Raw genomic sequence first — 20151 nt, forward strand, 5'->3', positions numbered from 1 at the left:
GTCAGTTACGGTTGCGTGATCCCGGTTCAGCTTGGGGCCCCACCTCGCGGCATATGGGCACTGCAGGCATACTACTCACTCATTTGGAAGTGCGAGATGCGTTTGGCATTACAGGAGGCGATGGTGTGTGTGTTGTGGACGCCTTTGTTTCGCGGTTTCGCGATGAAACGCGACGTTGTGCTTCTGCGGGTGGATAGTGCTTCCCATGGTCTGGATTATCTTTCTCGAGCGACGCACGACTAAACCTCGCATGGGGTATGTGCAGTGTGCGTGGCTAAAAGCCATCTCGGCTTGCGCGCCAGAGTTAAGTGACTTGCTGTTCGTCCCCGCAACCGCGCGCGAGGTGAGTGCCGAATTTACGACGGGCAGGAGGAGGCAACCCATCGTCTGTCAATCGCGGTTCAGACTTGCAACGCATGTTGTGACGTTGTGTTCGTTCGAAACGCATCTCTGGATTGTTTTGAAGTGGAATAAAATGTATCCGTCAAACCCGGGCATTCGGCTCAGGGCGTTCTCTGCGATTGCACGAAAGAAGTGCCACGGGGCTTCAACGCTTTCTTTATGAAACGTACTCAGGTAAGAGAATATCCATGTCGTGTTATGGCCGTGTTGCATTCAATACGAACGGTTAAGCGTTTGTTTACACTTGTTTCGTTTGTCGTAAAATGTCCAAGCACTCCGACACTCCGCTGGCAGATCAGCCGGCGAGCCGACGCTGAGCAGACGACTCATCTCTTTGCCGGAAGTGCGTGAAAAAGCCGCCCAATAGCAGGATGTCTAGCTCATGACGAACATCTGGGAATCGATGATGTAGACATGTGAAGATGGCGGCGTCCAAAAACACGAAGGAAAGGGTGAGAAAAAAGCGAAAAACTTTGCAACAAAAGTGTGAGCTTTCCGCTGCGCGTAAAAGAGTAATACTTGACCCAGATGACCTTGACGACCCAATCTAACGATTGCGCTACTTCATTTAGTGTGCTCAAAACGCCTTTCATGGCCCCTTTAAGAAATCAACCGGCAACAGTTACGCAAGGTTCCATTAGATAGGTTCCACGTTCTGCTTGCAACGCACGTGGAGTAGGGAAACGCGGTTCTATAAACGTTGAAGTAGGGCGCCTCGATTAACGCGCGTCTTCGCCGTACGGTAGCGTTCGCATCGAGACACCCGGTTTGGAGCAGTGGAACGCGGGAAATTTAAAATGATTTAAGCAAACCTTTGGCGTCTTTACCTTAGGAGGAGCGCGACGCAAGAGGAACAAGAGAGGTGAGCGGGAAAAGGAAGGGAGGCATTTACTTCGCAAAAGCCGACAAAGACTATGGTCTTTTGATGGCATTTGCAACGAAAGGATCAGATACGCGGCCAATTTTTTTTACCTTCCATTCTCTGCACCCAATTTGTCGTCTCCGCTGCTTTTACTGCTTTTTAACTGTTGTGCATACCCAGCCTTCCCCTACCGAATTTCCGTACCGCTTGGTCCGCTGTCTGGTCCTCCGTCTCCACCGCGTGTCCATGCTCCTCATATACAGCTACCTAAACACTCTCGCGGCCCATTTTTCCTCCTCCATGTCACGCAATTTCTCGTCAAATTTCATCTTGCTCTGCGCCTCCCATGCCTCAAAAGACGACCAGCCCATATCCCCCTGTACCGCTTCATTCGTAGCTTTGCTATGGGCCCCTAGGGCCACCCTATCTACCGCCCTCTGATTTACCTCCAGGCCAGCTTGGGTCTCTGGTTTCATGCACAAAACCGAATTTCCGAAAGTCAGTCCTGGTACCATGACGCCTTCCAGACTCCCCTTACCACCTCGTATTTGTTCTAGCCCCACAGTGCTCTATGTTTCATTATAGCCGCTTTCCGTCTTCCTTTCGTTTTGACGTGAGCCTCATGCACATGCGTGTAATCTGCGCCGTCGTTAAGCCATACTCCTAAATATTTATTCTCCTTTACCCTTGGTATTTCTACTTGTTGAACTGATACCAATTTGTGCTCCGTGTCGTCGCTGAAAACCATGATCCCTGATTTTTCTCTGCTAAAAGATAGCCGAAGGTGTGTCGCTTCCTCCCCGCATACATCCATCAGGCCCTGCATACCTATCCGGCCATCCGCCATCAACAATATGTCGTTTGCATACATTAATCCTGAAATTCCCTGTTCCACCACCTGTCCGTTTTTAATGTATGATAAATCGAATCCCAGCCTACTGTCCTCTAACTTCCTTTCTAAACCCGCCATGTAGATCATGAACAGCAGTGAAGTAAGAGGACATCCTTGTTTCAAACCCCTGTAGGTGTGTACACGCCTATTGTATGTTATCCCCTCCCACACTATTTGCACTTGGTTCTCCCGGTATAGCTCCCTGAGTAAAGTTAATGAATTCTGCCCCCACTCCCCCGTCCTCCATGATACTCCACAGCCGTTCTCTGTGTACATTATCATAAGACGCTTTAATGTCCGGAAAGGCTAACCACAAAGGTCTGTTTTGCATCTTCGCCACCTCTATGCATTGGCTTCTACAAATAGGTTGTCATCTAGCATTCTGTCCTTTCGAAACCCATTTTGAAGTTCCCCTAGCACTCTATTCTCTTCTACCCATTTCTCTAGTTCGAATTTCACTGCCTGCATTCCCAACCTGTATAAAACGGACGTGACGGTGACTGGCCTACACGAGCTTGGCTTAGTCTTGTCTCATTTGCCTTTATAGATTAAGTTCATCCTGCTAGTACGCCACGTGTCAGGTATTTCCTTCTTTTTTATGCCTGTGCTAATCGCATGTAGTTGCCTTCCCTTGTTCTTTGGTCCTAATTAGTTGACCAACTCCATTGGTATCCCATCCGTGCCCACAGCGGTATTTTTGGGGACCTTTCTTTTCGCTTTTCCCTTCTTGAGCTTGTCCCCTTCTATCTCCAGACCTTTCGGTCTCCCCGTCATGACATCGCTGTGGCGCTGCGGAGCCGCTCTATCAACCTCACAGAATTTTTCAGTAATAATTTCATGAAGGTATGCCAATGCCTGCTCTCCCTTGAGCATCCGGCCCGCTCCATTTTCAATTGTAGCACCTTCTGTATGTCCCGTGCGTTTCCCTAATGCCCGCACATGGTTCCAAAACTTTTTCGGCGCGTCTCTACATCTCCCTCTTATTTGCGCCACCCATCGCTCGCTGTCGCCCTTTATCTTCGCCTGCACCAACAGTTGCACTTCCACTTTTCTTTGCTTATAATGCTCCCATTTTATGTCCACCTCTCCCTGCCCTCTTGGCCTGCCTGTGTTCTCTAGGCGCCTGTTTGCGCCTCTTTATTGCCTCCTTGATTTCTGCGTTCCACCAGCTTCTTAGCGTTTTCTTTCCTTTCCATTGATTTGCCCTTTCTGCCTTGACTATTTTTTGCTGGGTAGTTTTGATGAACCTGTCGTATTCCCATATTTCTCCATTGTTTCTTTCTATGTCAGCTTCTATACTTTTAGCTATAGCCGCATTTTGTTCACTGCTTATCTTTGTGTACTACCCCACTCGGTCCTGTTTCGCGCGCCCCGGTTTCCCAAAACTCAGTTGTATGCGCTTGTGGTCACTGCCCAGACTGTTACCCCCTTCCTCATCTATGCTCATTCCATCCAACCATTCATAAAGTCCCTCCGAGAGGAGGAAGTAGTCGATACTCGACTATCTCCTACCACACTCCCACGTGATTTGACCCTCGAATTTTTGTTCCCTATTTACTATGATCAGGTTCTGGTCCTCGACACACCCAGCATTAGATGTCCGTTGTTGTCTGTGTACCTTTCCAGATCTTTTATGTGGGCGTTCATGTCCCCTACCAATAGTACCTTCCCGGATCGTTTCAAACCCTCAATGTCCCCTTTTAGGCACGCCACCAAGTTTCCATTTTGTTCTTTACTCTCCTTACCCGTCCACACGTACGACACTCCTAAAGACACCTCCCTACTCCCTACCATCCCTTTCACCCACACATGTACTTTACAGTCTTCTTTCACTCTTTTCCAATTTCCCCCCTGTCGCATAAGCATACCTACTCCTCCGCCTTTTCTTGACCCCGCCGTCCTATTGCAGCCTTCCCACACATACTCTCCGATTACCGGAGGCTCTTCCAGGTCTCTTAGGTGCGTCTCGGTCACTGCATATACCCGGATACCTTCTTCTAGGGGTTTACGAATCTCCATCCATTTATCTTGTTTCCTGCCACCCTGCATGTTTATGTACGCCATCTTAGTTCGCGCCCTCTCTTATTTACACTCCGGCGTCTCCTCTTTCTTGTACCTGCACCCACTTGTACCGACCTAGCTATCTCTTCTTGTTCCCCGTTTACTCACTCATCACAAAGTCCGGCAGCCCCCTAAAAAAGCCACTGCGCGCTTGGCGTGTCCCACCTGCTCGCTGAAGTGGACTCCGTCCCGCTGGAACACCCTCTTCCAGCCCACTCGTCGGACATCAGTGTTGATGTCGACAACTGCGAAATACATCGCTTTACCGAGTTCCCGTATCTCCCTGTTCACTGTCATCACCTCCTTCTCCACATGCACCCCTCTCCCAGTAATCTTGGGTACTGTGGTGACGACGACCTGCACCGTTGGGCACAGCGTCCTAAGCTCCCTCACTCCCCTCTCCAGCTGCCTTTGCACTCCAGCGCCCCTTCCTTGCAGAACGTCATTGGTTCCTCCGGCTATAACCACGAGGTTCTGCCCCTGCATATTTTCCCACATCTTGTCCTTCGCCTTTTCCAGAACTGCCCTGACCGTCTTTCCAGGAAACACGCCCACCTGCACTCTTTCGTCTCCCCTCACCCGTCCTCTAATCTCCCCCTCGGACTAGCGCATGTTCAAATCGCCTGCCACGATCACCATCCGCCGATCTCCTTTCTTTTGGCTGCCCCCCGTGCCGCCAACTCCTCCGGCTGCGTCTGAGTCAGCCTGACCCGCTTATCGCTCGGGCCCTTTTCGATCGTGTCTCCGTCTTCGCTACTCTCCTTAGTTATGGCCGCACTGGTATTCCCTCGGTCACCAGCGCTGCCCTGTCCGTCATTGTTTTCCTGGGGGCCAGGCCCACCCCGGCGTGCCTGTGTTGCTGCGCACGCCAATCTTGGTCGGAATGGCGCCCCTCGTTGCTAGATTGTCCTCCATCTGCACTACCTTCTCCTCGAGCGCCTCCCGCTGCTTCCGTTCACCTTTCAGCTCCTCCTGTTACTCCTCAACTTGCACGCGGAGCTGCTGCTTTTCTGCCTCGAGCCGGTCGAGGCGCGACGCCAGGACACACACTCTGCACATAAAATCTCGCCCTTCCGCCTCCTCGACCGACTCGAACCGCGTCTCTTCGAGCGGGTACTCGCGCTCGCACCGCATGCACACCTCACCTGGCTTCTTCTTTGGTGGCATGCTACTCCACGCGCCCAGGCGTGCCCAACTCGAGCCTATTCACTGCTACGCTCTTCCGCGCAGTCCACGCTACTCACAAAGCAATGCCACGAGTAACAACCACTTGTCACATTTGGTCAGTCGCCCAGTCGCCCGCTGGAGTAAAGCTCATTTTCTTTTCCCGCCCTCGTGGCTGGGAGTTCCTGAAGCGGAGTAAATCATTGGAGGACATAATTTACCACTTTCCAGAAGTTACCACTTCCAACGTATCAGCACAGCCGAAGCCGTACATGACATTCTTTTTAAGCCCACCTTTCAGTACCTTGAGAAGTAGCACAAGGACGCTAAGCATGGTCCTTGTGGGAAAAAAAGAGTTGCCTGCTTTACTAATAAGACAGTAACTTCTCTTGTCACTCCGTCCAGTAGACAAGCTGAATGGGAATGGGGAAGATTGATGAATAACACTGACAACACTTTTTCCCTTGAACTTTATTACGGTAAGACTTCAACATTAAAAAAAAAATTCTGGATTACTGTCTTGTCCATCACTGATCTGTCAGCGTTGACATCGCCACGCTGCGTCGTGCCCAAAACCATAGTGCAGTACCACATCCCAAGCTCTTTAACCTTTCATTGCTGGCCTCAACAGCACAAAAATTTTGCTTTTATCAACCGTTCTCTCTTCCATGTAAACATTTTATTAGATTGTGATTTGTCCTCGCTCATCCAAACACCTTGCATCAGAGTTTAGGGACGGTGGTTTTAAACTGCACATGGAGGGCCAGGCAGCTAGGCTGTTGTGCCATTGCTTCCGGGGCCTTCAGTAGTCCAGTTTCCACAACCTCCATGACCCGGTCCACCACCATGTGGGCCTCCCCTTGGTCCATGTCCAGGTTTGCCCGGCCTCGGCGGGAGACCCGGAACTCCAGGATTGCCAGGAATGATTGGAGGACCGGGAGGGAATCCTGGGCCATTCATCCAAGGGGGTGGTACTCCGGGTCCGCCGCCAGGAAAGCTTCCATTGCCACCCATTCCTGGAAGTCCTCCTGGGCCAGGAAAGGTTCCGTTGCCACCCATTCCTGGAAGTCCTCCTGGGCCAGGAAAGCTTCCATTGCCACCCATTCCTGGAAGTCCTCCTGGGCCAGGAAAGGTTCCGTTGCCACCCATTCCTGGAAGTCCTCCTGGGCCAGGAAAGCTTCCATTGCCACCCATTCCTGGAAGTCCTCCTGGGCCAGGAAAGGTTACGTTGGGAGGTCCTCCCGGCCCAGGCCCTGCCGCCCTAACAGTGGCAGCGATACCTGCAAAGAACATAAATCACTGAACCTGTCCCACAATATGTGTGTAAGGGTGCTTAGGCACATTTCAGTTTAGCGTGAATATTATTGCACAGTTCGCTTCGTTTACATAACAGAATACACTGGCTGAAGCATGAACGGCCTGCTAAGCTTAGAACATATTTTAATTTGATCTCGTTTATTGAGCTGGCGAAACGGAAATGGGAAGCGGCGTGGGGCAAATGGACAACTGCGTGACGTCAGTCCGTGGTAAGAAAAGGAAGGTGACGTAGGCGTGTGTCTCCGCCGTTTGGCATAAACTCGTGACGTCACTTCAGGCGTACCGCTCGCGGCTCTGCCCCTCTGCGACCGGGCGACAAGCGGCTGGCAGCGTACACAAACTGATCGGCGAAGGCAGAGCAACATCTGTAACCGCATCCTGGAATAGCACTCTTTCGAAAGCGAAGTTCCAGATGCGGGAAAAGAGGTGATAATGTAGTATAAAATCGCGATATATGTCGCTAACCACACATTTATTGAAAGTACTCATCGAATATCCGCCGCTATGCGACTCCTCGCCAGCACAGGCGCTCAGCTACGGTGGCGGGGTGGTCTTTACAGTATTTTGACGTTCGCACAAAACGTTCAGGCCATGGCGTGGTTTTCTCGTACCCGCCCTCCGGACTGGAAGCAATGTGAACCGATACCGACGATTTTCGGGCTGTTCTATGTAATTACTGCGTGCTCAACTACTTGAACGTCTGTTGCACAAAAAGCAATAAAAAAGAACATAAAATTTGTTGTCAGTGCTCTTTTAAAGTGCAGCCCCTTCCCTCTTCCTTCTTCTACCACGGGGTCTCCTGGAACAAGTGATGAGCAACACGGCTCGGCTAAACGCTGGACCTCCAATATGCTGCCCTTGGATATGAAAAGTATGTCCCGTTTATTTCATAGCTATAGATAGCAGAAGCTTAATTGAAAGCATCCACCAGCGAAAACTTGCGTACCCCTCTAAGACAGAATACGGAGCTCTCTTCGAGGCTACCGGACACGTACACCGCCATCCCCAAAGGACCGATTGCTGACAGAGCCACTCCGAATCTCAAATCTGTCTCCGACATATTACACAAAGTTCTAGCTGAATGGTATGGGCTCAAAGAACTTCAAAGGTTCTGAGCGGTAACCATTGATATTCCAGATTAAATTAGATCATAGAGTGTTTCAAACTACACGTATACGTTCGGCAAACTTCCGCGGACGTTGAGTGTGTGTGTGTGTGTGTTTTTTTTTTTTTTTGCACGCAAATATCGACTGAAAGTAAATACAACTTTGTGCCGTAAAACATTGTCACGGCGTGTTTGTCATTATTTTAAGTCCTTATTTTGGTGCCGAATTTCCCAAATTTCACGTAAATCTGTTAAAATGGCGACTCTTGTATGGCACATTTTAATGAAGAAAAGAAAACAACTTTCTTATAGCCCAATATTTGTCCGCTGTTTCCATTGCTAATGAAGAATTTGACCTAAAATATACAGATGAAGTAAATACGAATCGGGCCTATATGTGTCGGAACTAGACTTTTTGACCCTTATATATGTCTAAATGACTTTTCAGTGTCTGTTATAGGCACCGAAAACATTGACTTGTTGTGCCTAAAGTTGCGGTCTCTACTCATAAGCAGTGTGATATACCAGGTATACAAACTGAGAAGTTGGGAGCGGTGGCCCTTCACGTTCTTTACGGTACCCTAAACGAAGTGATTGCAGTGCCTCGCACGCGCTGGGCTATATTTCGCAGCTGAACAATCAAAACCCATTTTTCTCTTCTTTTTCCACGCAACAAAGCCAATTATTAGGTGCCGCTGCGGCCCAAATGCGATACACTTCACAAAAGATCTGGGGAGAATTCTCACATTTGTCTGCCTGGACAACGTTCTAGTCTTTCTTTTCTTCTTTATATTCTATTGGTGGATTATAACTAATCTCCAACATAACGGCATTACTTCCTACTTTCATCAATTTCCACTTCAAAACGTTCGTCCGCTACCACAATGCTCGAGTGGGGAACTCGATTTTTGCGAATCAGGGGTTTTCACAACTAAAGCACAGCAAACTCGATGTGTTTTGGTCCTAACCGAATCTAAGTAAAGGCCCTCGGTCGATGACCTTTTTGTTTTATAGGTATGCACCGAGAATACGAAAGTGCACTCGTTACCAAGGTTTAGATCCGGTGCATAGGCCTCCAAATTTTCTCTGGGAAACATCATTGTGAAAAGCGCCATGATCTATGAACGGAGTGGCACTGCAGTGACATTCATTAGACAAAAAATTACTAATTCTTACAGCAAAGGCAGAGCAGCGTCGCCGTCAGCTTCATGATTCCGCTTCGGCTTTGCCTCGACGTCGTTATTTTTCTTGCAAGTTTATATTCGGTGTTCACTGAAAAAACAACATGACGAAAAAAACACCTTTTTTTCAGTGTTTACGGACCAACTATTATAGACCAACTATTATAGTGGGCTTTTGGGAAGCGTGAAAAACTAATGGCTACGAAGCTTCCGCTTGACTTGTTTACAGTTGTTGCACCCCGATAAGGAAAACAATACCATCGCCTGCACACTTTTTTTCTGTTGAATCCCGTAATTTTATGTCCACGTTTCCCTCCTTCCCTGGCCCACAAAATATTCATGAAATAAAAAGCGAACACACAACTGTCTCGCAGAAAATTATACGTAGTATTTAGGTCAGGTGCGGAAACATTTCGTATGGTTGAATGTCGACAGTTTTGGATTGATACGTACACTTTGCAAAAGTTATAAGAACTCCAAATCAAACTAAGGGCGGGTATTCATCCAACTCTGTTGCCCGATTTGAAGCCAGTGTCAGTTCAATAAATCCTTTTGTTGGAAGAGTTGATTCATGATTATGAAACAAGGCTTAGCGCAATTACGAAGAGGATGGCGAAAAAGCTGAACGGGCACTCCAGGCTCAACCATCCTCGTCGTGACTGCGCTAAACCCTGTTCCTTCCACCAGAATCTTGGACAACGCCTCCGCGTCATGTTGGCTACTTTTGATAGCTAGTGCGCACTTTTATAGTGCCGCTTAAAAGCCGCTTTTATACTGCCGCTTTATAGTAGCTGCAGCCGTATAATTAAATGTGGCTTTGCTAGATGAACTGGTCCTCCGTATTCCTAATCACATATGAAGAAGAAAAACTCTGCTTTTGAACATTTTTTTTTCTCGTTTCTCGGGACCCGTGAGATTTTAGATCAAAATCCCTTAGGAGAAACATTGCAATTTAACACCAAATCTTAAACGCGCTACGAAATCTCGACACACGGGCGTTTTTGTTTCGCACCTCCATCTGAAAAACATCGGGCGCTTGCTACACGGAATGCTTACGTTACGATTACCGCTTCAAACGTACGTACCCGAACGTCTGCGTCGATGTCTGCGAGTGCAGGTCAGTACAACGAGAAGCTAGGACTGCACTCAGTTTCAAACATCCTCAGCCTCTTTTTATGCCCGCAGCCAGTACCTGCACATTACACCAGTCACGTGATGCTTCCGTTCCGAAAATAACGCGGTTCTGAGAGTATATGTGCGCACTGAGCAGTACGAAGAACTAAAATCACAAAAACCGCGCATTTTGGTCCCGCACGTGCAACTGCGCACCGTACATTTACCATGATAAGGAACGTTCGTACGCGTAAACAAGGGAAGCGAAAACGACGATAATGTGCGGAGAACATGCTGCAGGTCATTTATAGCTTCTGTCACTCGTATGTTTACGAGTGGAGTAAAAGATCACTTCTACTGAATAGTTTTGTCGTGTAGGTGATTTAGCACCGTCGCCGTAATGGCTTACGGTGCACCAAAAATAACAATGAACACGTTCCATCTTCTTGCAGTGCATGCTACAGTGCATGCTACAGAATCCCTCTGAACGTTTCCTGGTTGCTCTGTCCATCTCGGAGTTATGCTGCGAAACCCTCCCCCCTCACCACGCACCATTCTTTTGACATAGATGTTCAGTTGATACACCTTCGCTTTGAGCAGCTTGTTTTCCCGCGGCATGTGACCTTGGATTGGATAAAAGTCAAGGGTATGACGGAAGCCCGTCTGGTCGGGAAACGTTTCGGCTTCCACACGGAAGCCTCGGTCACAAATGACCAAGGATTGTCTCAAGAACTAACAAAATAGTGACTTTCCAGAGTGTTCCTTGTTTTGCTCACAGAACGAAGTAAGACAATGAAAACTTCACAAAACACAGACAAAAAAGTAGAGAAACATGGCGCAGTCCGGCCGACATGGCGCAATGTCTGTCTAATTTCTTTTTGTGTCAACGACTTCGGAGCAGTGTTCGTTGTCGTAATGTAAGTTTTTATTCCGCTAACTAAGTAGGGAACATCCAAGATCTGTAAATCAAATCTACGTTCGAACAGGCATTTCTTGCTTTATTTGTGGGGCAAGTTCCAGTAACAACGGTTTAGGTAGCGTCCCCGAACTAGGTTCCAGCCGGTCTAGCACCCTCACCATTCTGGTAAAAAAATCGGTGGAAAGGAAAGCAGTGGTACGCAAAAAATGTCTCGACATCAATGCAAGTCACTTCTATTTTAAACACGCCTTCCAACTTCGCGTAAAATTTCTTTGTTAGTGTGTCCGCATCCGCTACTCGTACGCGTGATTTGTTGCATATTTCCACTCCATGACTAAAACTATGTCAGGTCTTGTTTATCCTCACTGAGGACAGAACAGAAAAGAAGTGATAAACCCTTGCTATGCCGCCAGTACCCGACGCCGGGACAAGTATCTCGCTTTGAAAAACACGTCCAGCTGCGGGCATTTCCGTGGTTTCTATTAACGGGTTACCATGTGCCTCATGGGTGCACAGCCAACATCATGGAGCCACGACAAAAATTAAGAAGAAAATGTGCGCATATACAGAAGCACCAAGCTTATGCGTCACTGTCACATCCGGCTGGAGTTTTATGGCGCCGTTTGAGAGTAGAAGTCCTTGCTATCACTTACTCACAAATATCGTCCGTTTAGAACTGCACTACAACAGCTAGTTGTTCCCGTTTTTTAAAACACCTGCTCTTAGATATCGAATACCACTATGCGTCATGTCTGGCATTGGCGAGCGTAGAGTTGATGTATGGAGGTTCTGTTTTGCGTACACCAGTCCTCATGCGTACACGCACACATGCATGAATGCGTGCATGCATACATGTATTCATACATACATGCATGCATATGTGTATGCACATACATGCATGCACATACATGCATACGTACAGTCGGTAAAACGCTTGTCTATAACAGCGATTTCAACTTCAACCAGCTACTACCGAAAACTGCCGAAACATACTCGTTCCAAACATGTCGGAGGCAAAAGCGAAGGGCTAAGACTTCAGAATTCCGCAGTCGTTTTATTGAAATCCCGCTCCGTCGGGCAGGATAGGGCTGAGAGTACGAAAGCTGTGTTATAGACAAGCCTTTTACCGGCTGTACATGAGACCCAGAAAAAGAGCTCTTTATTAGATGGAAGCAGAGAAGTCTGCTGGCATGTCACCTACATGCTACTCTGTGGAGATGGGGAGAAGAGGGATGGAGAAAGTGGAGAGTTTTATATTTTTGGAAGCTCTTTTGAAATTGATTTGTGTCGGCGTGAAGCTCCAAATTAATTCTTGACATTTTTAGCGCCCACACCCAGCCCAGTGATGGAAGGCTAACAAAATGAAGCGGATCGAGGCCATGTGAGCCATAGGTGTGTCGCCGGAAATTCCCCGTGATATCACTTATAAGGTGCAGTAGACCTTCGTGTACAAGTCACACAGCGTCTTGCACTTGAAGGTCTAAAATACCCACTGCGCGTGTGTGTAGTCATCCTTCAACAATTGTTCGTCCTTAAGCCGATTGTAAAATGATTCCCTGGGTTGCAGTTCGGATTCATCGTACCACGAAAAGTCGCCTAGGTAATCGTAGCACATCGGGTTCTTGCCCAGAACACGGGGATAGTCGTCTGGTACACTGATCTAAGGCAGCTAAAGAATAGGGTCCCCTTTAATTTCAAATTTTGTGCGACTGTGTGGAGACTGACGTTAAGGAAAGACCAATGAGTAGATTATCTGCAACGGACCGATGAGTACAGTCTTAAATTTTTGACACGAGTTCGCTAAAATGTTGATCTTGCCACAGTCAAAAAGATTAGCATGGGGCAGGATGAATGAGATGTCGTGCGATAGATTATGACAGATGAGAGGAAGGGAGGATCTTTTACTGCGCAAGATGTTACATCTCTGACAGAGGCTCGCTTTGAAGGCACCCGTGACGTGGTCCTGATCCCAAACCTTAATTTTTTTGGCGAATGATTCCTTGCGCACCACACAATGGGTAGCCGATGCATGCTGCTCGGGGTCTGAAGAAGTCTTCTGCTCGGGGCTATTGAGCACCGTGATTCTTCGGGGATAATTTTGGCTACTCTGTTCAGCTTTCGAATGAATTGTTGAACGCAGTCCGGACCTCAGTAAAGCAACTCGTCAACAATTTTGCCATCACTGGTCCCCCCAATTAGAAGGCAACAAGACGAACGCACGTATTCTCGCTTCTTACCAGACTCTGGGATAGCCTCAAAGTCAAATACGCCAAAGAATGGAAATGGTTCAGTCTGGTGAGGGCTGTCAAATTTGAGAATTTTGCCCGCAGTTGGGTTGGTAGTTTTGGCCGGCTTCTTGTCCCCACAGTATCTAACGGGCCTTTCGTACGTGCTTTCTCTGTTGAAGCCCTGCATGCAGCGCTTAGAGCGTTTCCGCAGCAGTCAGCAATCAGGACAAAGTGATCGTTGGTGAGGAGCAGGTCAACGTGCTTTTCTTTTTACCTCCTTAACAATTTTAAGTGGATAGACATAGTGCTTGTCCATATCATTGCCGAATACGTTGACGGAAGCGTCATTGTCTTGTTCAAAACTTTTGCACATTCCGGGGAAAGGCGATGGGAAATGTAAAGTTCCAATTGTACAGAGCTTCAGAGTCTCTGTAGTAGGATGCCCGTAGGCGTCCGTATCTGGGGCCCGGATACAGACCGGCGAGAACCGAAAACATGAAGCACTTGTCCCGCTCATCATAACGTAGTCGATCGTCTACGGTTAAAACGCAACGCTTTTTGCGAAACTCTTGAGGCAGATCTACGCCTGCGCAACTGACCCGCGAAGGACGCAGCCTGCAAACGTGAATCTCGCAGGCATGGATGCATGCTAGTGCTGACCCGGACACACTGTCCTAATAGTTTTCCAATCGAGCGAATACCACTTCTCACGCTCTGGTCAAAGCGAATCTTCCTTCACCAAGAGTACACACTGATCGGACGTGAGAATTTAGAAAGTGATTAAAGACGGCATTCCGTCGTCATCTTGAATTTTCATTAGGTCTAGGCGCGAAGTGATAAAAATACGAATCGGTAGACCAAAGCACTCTAGTGGGGCTTTTATTGCAGCCCTGTGCGTCTCAAGCAGTGTAGACAACACCGAATCCTTGCGCATCGTTGTAGGCGAGAGCTAGCATGTAGCATGCGGCATAGTTTTGAAAAGCGGTTCTGAATAGGTAGAAGGGGCTGCAGCTTAAGGTTTGGGCATTGTGCTCGCGTTCAACAGGATCCTCCAAAGCGACAACATCGGGAAAGTGCGTTCGCACCTGCTCTTCCTCACAAAAAAGACACGCAACCATTTTTTCTCGCGGCAGTGATCTATTTAAAATATCAATATAGATATGGATTCAAAGAAGGTATACAGCACAATAGTACAGAACAAGAAAAAAATTAGTGTACTAAACGGTAAATAAGGTAAAGAAAAAACGGTTACAAAATGCTACCGAATAAACTAGTTATTATTGCACTAAAAAGCTGGATACCCTAATTTGAATATAGGATAGTGAAAAAAGTGGGAGGCGGAGGCAGATTATACAATAAGGGAGAAATAGGATAAAAAAAGCTAAAAGTGGAAAACAATCCCCGGTATCGTGTCAGCTGACTACAGGACGGTCAGGCCAGCCGCGTTGTTCAGTTCCTCGATCTCCTAGTCGGACAGAGCGTTGAAACGGCGAGGCCGGTACCAGTTGGCAGTGGTACTGTTTGGTAGCGAGATGGTAGCCACCAGGCACTCGCCGAATCACGTCCGCTGTCTGGATATCCAGTGCACGGTCAGCCTGATGTTCATGAGAACCTCGCCCAGGTGTAGTATACGGGGGCTTGAGCAAGGCCTTGCAGTCTCCGCGTCAAGCTCAGGGATTGGGAAGCTTCAAAAAAAGGGAAATACATGTAACGAGAATGCATAATTCCATAGAACAAGCTCACTTACCCTGATGCTGGGCTACGCGTACTTGGCTTGGGCGGGAGATGACCGGCTGGACGAGGGGTTCGCATGGGAGGCCACCGTGTCCGCTGCGCGTAGGAGAACTTGTAGTGGGTGCCGAGAGTAAGGTGTCACCTTCCTATATGCCGGTGATACGGCTGGATGTCAATGGCGCCGCCAGCGGTCCCATTTTTATAAGCACATTCTCAGTTTAAGACTTGCCTAACAAAACTAAAGCCTCGTATGGCGCGGCGTCAGTGGAAGGGTGGCTAAAACGGATCTCGCTCGACAGCCCTCGGAACAACGAACTGTAGACAGAGCGTGGTCATTCAATGAAATAAGGAATTTACATTAAAACTACAACCTATTTACTTCAAATTGAAATAGCAAGCCAACGTCATAGCTACGTCATGGCGTGACGTGGTAATCCGGAACAAGAATGCTTCCCTGCGTAGCATTCACCACTACTCCCAGCATGGAGACGATGCTCCGCGGGCGCTTTACTGAGATGATAGAGGGGATAACGTCAACCACGCCATTCAGTGGCAGCGGATGTGTGTGCCGGCTCGGAGAAAAAGAGGAAGAGGCTAGCTCAGTTGTGACATGCCCGGTGACAGCGACGTCACCAGAAAGTCATGTGATGGAGCTTTCGTTTTCTCTTTGAAATAACTTCTCACCCTCTGCTTAACGCTAGAATATCATTCTTCAGTTGCAGTGAAATTTCTTGAGTTCGAGGTGTGGTAAACAGCCGTACTTGGTATTTGGCAGCAGCGCATCGGGTTCTACGTAGTCAACATGGTTCGGAGCAGCTGTTCCATTGGTTTGCCGATGCATGAGATAAGTGGGAAAGAGACATATTATTACGGAGACGAGCTTCTGTGTGTTCGGAATGAAGATAATGTGGGCATGAGACCACTGCAATGGGAGCATTCCAAGGACCTTGTGTGATAGGTATATTGGAGGAGGTGGTCAAGAGGCATGGCGTCCTTTGGCGCAAAAATATTCAGGGGGTGGTCAAGAAGCAAGGTGTCCTTTGGCGCAAAGATGTGTCTTGTGTAAATAAACTGAAAAGTTTCAACAATCCCTTTTGTGAATCAGTGTATAGTTTTATAAATTACGAAGCAGTCTTAAAAGTCACGGAAATAGCCGCACTTTTACAGTGTATGCCGAGATGCCTCTTGTTCACATTTTTTGAGTTCTGGCAGTGCTCACGAAATCTGTCTTTGAGGAAATATACGGTTTTACAAATGTACACAGTACCACAAGATAAGAGAATCCAGTATACAACGCCTACAGGGCACCCACGAACAGCGGGGGGTGTCTCGTACTAAAAGTCAAAAATTAGAAGAATGCTTCTGCATTAATGATGTCATTTCTGCATCATGCCACTTTTTTTGGGCGCTAAACTTGAAATTTATTATGTTTATGCACTTAGGCCTATATATCTATCTTCTGTTTCTTTTTGTCGTGTTTGCTTTTTCCCAAGGAAAATCGGGCATTAATAAATATAAAACAACATTCAGCACTTACAACATGAGAAACCTATTTGCATGGCACTTACTCATGCCATTGAATTTGTTTTTTTCTTCAGTGTTTGTGAAGAGCAAAACTACTGACGGAGCGTATCTTGACAGGATTTCGCCGGGGGCACTCAAAATGTAGCATCTCCAGCGACGTTCGTTTCGTTGTTTTCCTCGGGCGTGCCACACATGCGTTTCCTGCACAGTTTTAGCAACATGCAGCCTTCGCGTAAACCCGCCTTACGCCGCCACTGTTTTGCCTTTTACCTATTAGTCCTCAGTATATACTCAATCGGTCATACAAAGACTGATAGAATTTTAGGAACCGGACATCATTGATTGGGAACGACGCAGGGCACTCTGATGCGACAAAAGCCGTGAGATTGACCGGAGGCAAATCTTATGGTCAAATAGAATACGTAGAAGAAGGTGGTAGAATAAATAAAATCATGACGGATGGCGACAAACGAGCAGAAGACGTAAGTAGGTGTACAATTATCATTGATACTATTTAGAGCCACAAGTCAAGTCTCAATTAGCCGGTGTAGTTTCAAAGGTCCACAAGGTACGTGCTACAAGAAAGGAACCTAAGGACTTGAAAAAAACACATCCTTTTCCACGGGTTCTAAATGAGGTACGTTTTGCAGAACCGCAACCCCTGTAAACTATTAAAAACGAGTGCTAGAGAAAGAGGTCGCAGGTGCCATCCGACTTTGCGAGGTTCCATTATGCAAGCAAGGAACGAAACGTGCGTTTTGAGATACCTCTACTTGCGCTTGGTCCCTGCAAGACTCAAAAGAAAATTTCTTGGACAATATTGCTTTGATCATTACTACAACAGGCATTGTCTTGTTTATTAGGACAACATCAATGGACTCTTAACAAAACTATGATGAACAAAAAACACGCGTTCAAAGGTAGAATCGAGGAATTACATGCATGCTGGATGACTCGTCATCACTCGGTGAGCTCGCCTGGTGATCACTGCTGTTCATGAATGCATGTTGCCGCAGGATTGCACGCTCGCGACGAAGCTGCAATGAGAACAGAGCCTCTGGGCACATGTTGGTTGGTTTATTCTATTGCACACCGCACGAAGATAGAACGAACACCTCTAGACAAGTTGCTACATCAACGGTGAAGAACGTGTTCTTGCAGCTAAGTTGTCAGCGCAAACATTGACAGATGTGCCGTACAGATGTGCCGTACAGATGTGCCGTTACGTGTGGCACGTCCGTCAGTGTGCCACACGTAACCGTACGTAACCACGCTGTAAAGCTGTGATTCAAGTACGCGCCAGATAAAGCGCACAATTCCTCCATGCGTTTTTTATTCTTTTTCTTTTCCTTCTTATATCGCCTTAGTTTGTAATGAATCATGTTTGTGTGGCATGGTTTTACGGGAGCCAGAGGAGCAGTCCTCCATAGTTTGGAATTGTTTCAGCATATGCATGCAACAATTTTTTCTCAGGCTGGCGCTTGAGCCACGGAAATATCACGTGACTTGTACCGTCCCATGTGGTGCTACTTCAGCATAAAAAGAGGCCCAAATCGTGTCGATCATATAAGCAGCTCCTCACATACTGCACAATCCCTTCTCGAGTCGACCTCTGGGACCAGGTACACACCGCTCTGGATAATCTAATAACGTCTTTGCTCATTCGCAAGCATCCCAAGAAAAACTAATGAGGCATATTTTCTCCTTCCCTTCCATAAGGTAAAAACCACAACTACCATTATTTCCTATCACGCAGTTTCATGCCCTGATGTGATAATAACGAACCTGTGGACTAGTGGATAAAAGTATTTCTTATGGCTAATACCGCAGCCTAAGATAATTAGGGATAGAAAAGGAAGTGCAGTGCTGCTAAATTGAACAAAATTCTCACCTCGCCGAAGGCTTCAAGAAAAACCAAATAACTCGAGATGCGGCAGTGGTGTACATTTAAAATGCGTCAGTTTCGTTACAAACTAAGAACCGTTCGAATACATGCAAGATATTGCGGAATATTTGAGAACAATAATTCTTCTACATGCCGGAATCCTCAAGTGAGAGTTGTGCATGCTTTTCGGAAGGAGCACGCGCCTGCATGCATTCTGTGATTTGATTACTTCAATAAAGGTGCATGGGAAAGCTGGAGATCGGAGCTACAGATGGAACCTAAAATTGCCGGACCTTTTCTGTTTTTGTTCCGGCATTTACTGAACGAATTAGGCATTAATAAACCGGCCAACTCAACATTAGTAACGCCCGTAGTCTTCACGTGACATTGAGTTCGACATTGCATGATCTATGCTCGCTAAAGCGGTACTTATCGAAGCCTATGTATAATTTTATCCTGATGTTTTTTTTTCGCCATGTAGCCAATCTGAGACAAACAAGATAAAAGTGCTTGCAACCACATCAGCGCGCGAAAAGCACAACATAAGAATGAACATCTTGGGGACGCTCTCGTTTTGCCTGTTCAGTAAGCTATGTGTGCTATTTACTGGCATAATTATTGTCACTGCTTTCGGCATGCCTCATTGGTGTATTTCAACATAAGTTTGCCAAACTGTAGGAAACAACCCTACAAGAAAAAACGTTACTCAACAACTAATGTCGCTTTATAATAACGGTTTAACAGCCCTAACAACAAATAGTGTAACAGATTGTTGCCTACCTTTGTGAGTATTAGTTTATGTCCTTTGAGAGCGATAGCCTGCCGGTTGGAGTACCTCTACGGCTCTAGAGCTGAAAAGCAGTGCGATACCTCACAAGAAGATCAATACAGGGCTTCTTATAATGTCACAATTGTGAAACGCGACCCGTTTCAAACCCACACTGATCCTCGCTCACTGAACATGCTCAGCATGCGCTTTCTGCGGCGGGTTTATTGTTCAAAAGAACAGAAATGGCGGCCGCAGGCGTTACTGGAACGTAGTACGTTTATTTCACATGTGCTCAAGACAACACTTATAGGTGACACCACTTATAGGCCAGACATTATTGTCGGTTAGTCATTGAACAGCACTGCAAAGGTAAAGTAGATTCTGCTTAACACGAAAAGCAAAGGGGTTGCACCGCCAAGTCCGGGAGCAGTTCCGGCTCAGTGGCCGAGGGACACATCCAGGCTCTTGTGACGCCCGTGAAGAATGCCAGTCAAGTTCTAAAAGAGGCCATGCCTTGTCCTTCGACATGCGGTGAGAATTCGCAACACGCAGCAAAGGGACGGTCAGGGCGCGTTCACGCGTTCTTCTAGTCGCACTTGCCGAGCAAGATTGTCGTTAGACAGCCTTGTTGGGAGAAAGCTATCCATGAATCATAGAAGTCATCGGCTTGCGCGTCGAGTGACAGCCTGCATGTAGAAAAGTAACCTTTGGAAAGCGTGCTTTGAATTGTAGTGGTCCCACACTATAATTACTGGCAACAACAAATATTTCCCGAAGGAAACCAATACGAACAACCGATAAAGTTTACTGAAGCGGCGCTTTGTCTCCCCAGGTGATTATATTGTTACGTGCGGGGAACGACGATTTATTGCAAAGTAAACAATGGGTATATCAGTATGTCCGACTGCAGCCGCGAACACTAGCAACCTCGTCTTCCTCTACCTCAAGCAGCTTCGCTTGAATTCGTTGCTCAATCCCTGGGTCACTTGACCTTG

General features: G+C 47.2%; 1 long non-coding RNA gene across 3 annotated transcripts in view; it reads right to left on the reverse strand.

Moving 5' to 3' along the window:
* Positions 1-5837: 5837 nt before the first annotated feature.
* LOC144146886 (uncharacterized) overlaps positions 5838-20151 on the reverse strand; it is a 41401-nt gene continuing 27087 nt past the window's right edge. Inside the window, exons 1-3 of one of the 3 annotated variants that reach the window (XR_013317751.1) lie at positions 10070-10220; positions 8980-9075; positions 5838-6661 (exon numbers count right to left, since the gene is read on the reverse strand). This is a non-coding gene — a long non-coding RNA (uncharacterized LOC144146886). Of the gene's footprint in view, positions 6662-8979; positions 9076-10040; positions 10221-20151 lie in introns of those variants that run through there. The other 2 variants (XR_013317754.1, XR_013317752.1) reach the window with 2 other exon arrangements.

Source organism: Haemaphysalis longicornis, unplaced genomic scaffold, assembly GCF_048455015.1.
Source record: "Haemaphysalis longicornis isolate Haplotype H1 unplaced genomic scaffold, Haemaphysalis longicornis Haplotype H1 scaffold_7, whole genome shotgun sequence".
Lineage (NCBI taxonomy): Eukaryota > Metazoa > Arthropoda > Arachnida > Ixodida > Ixodidae > Haemaphysalis > Haemaphysalis longicornis.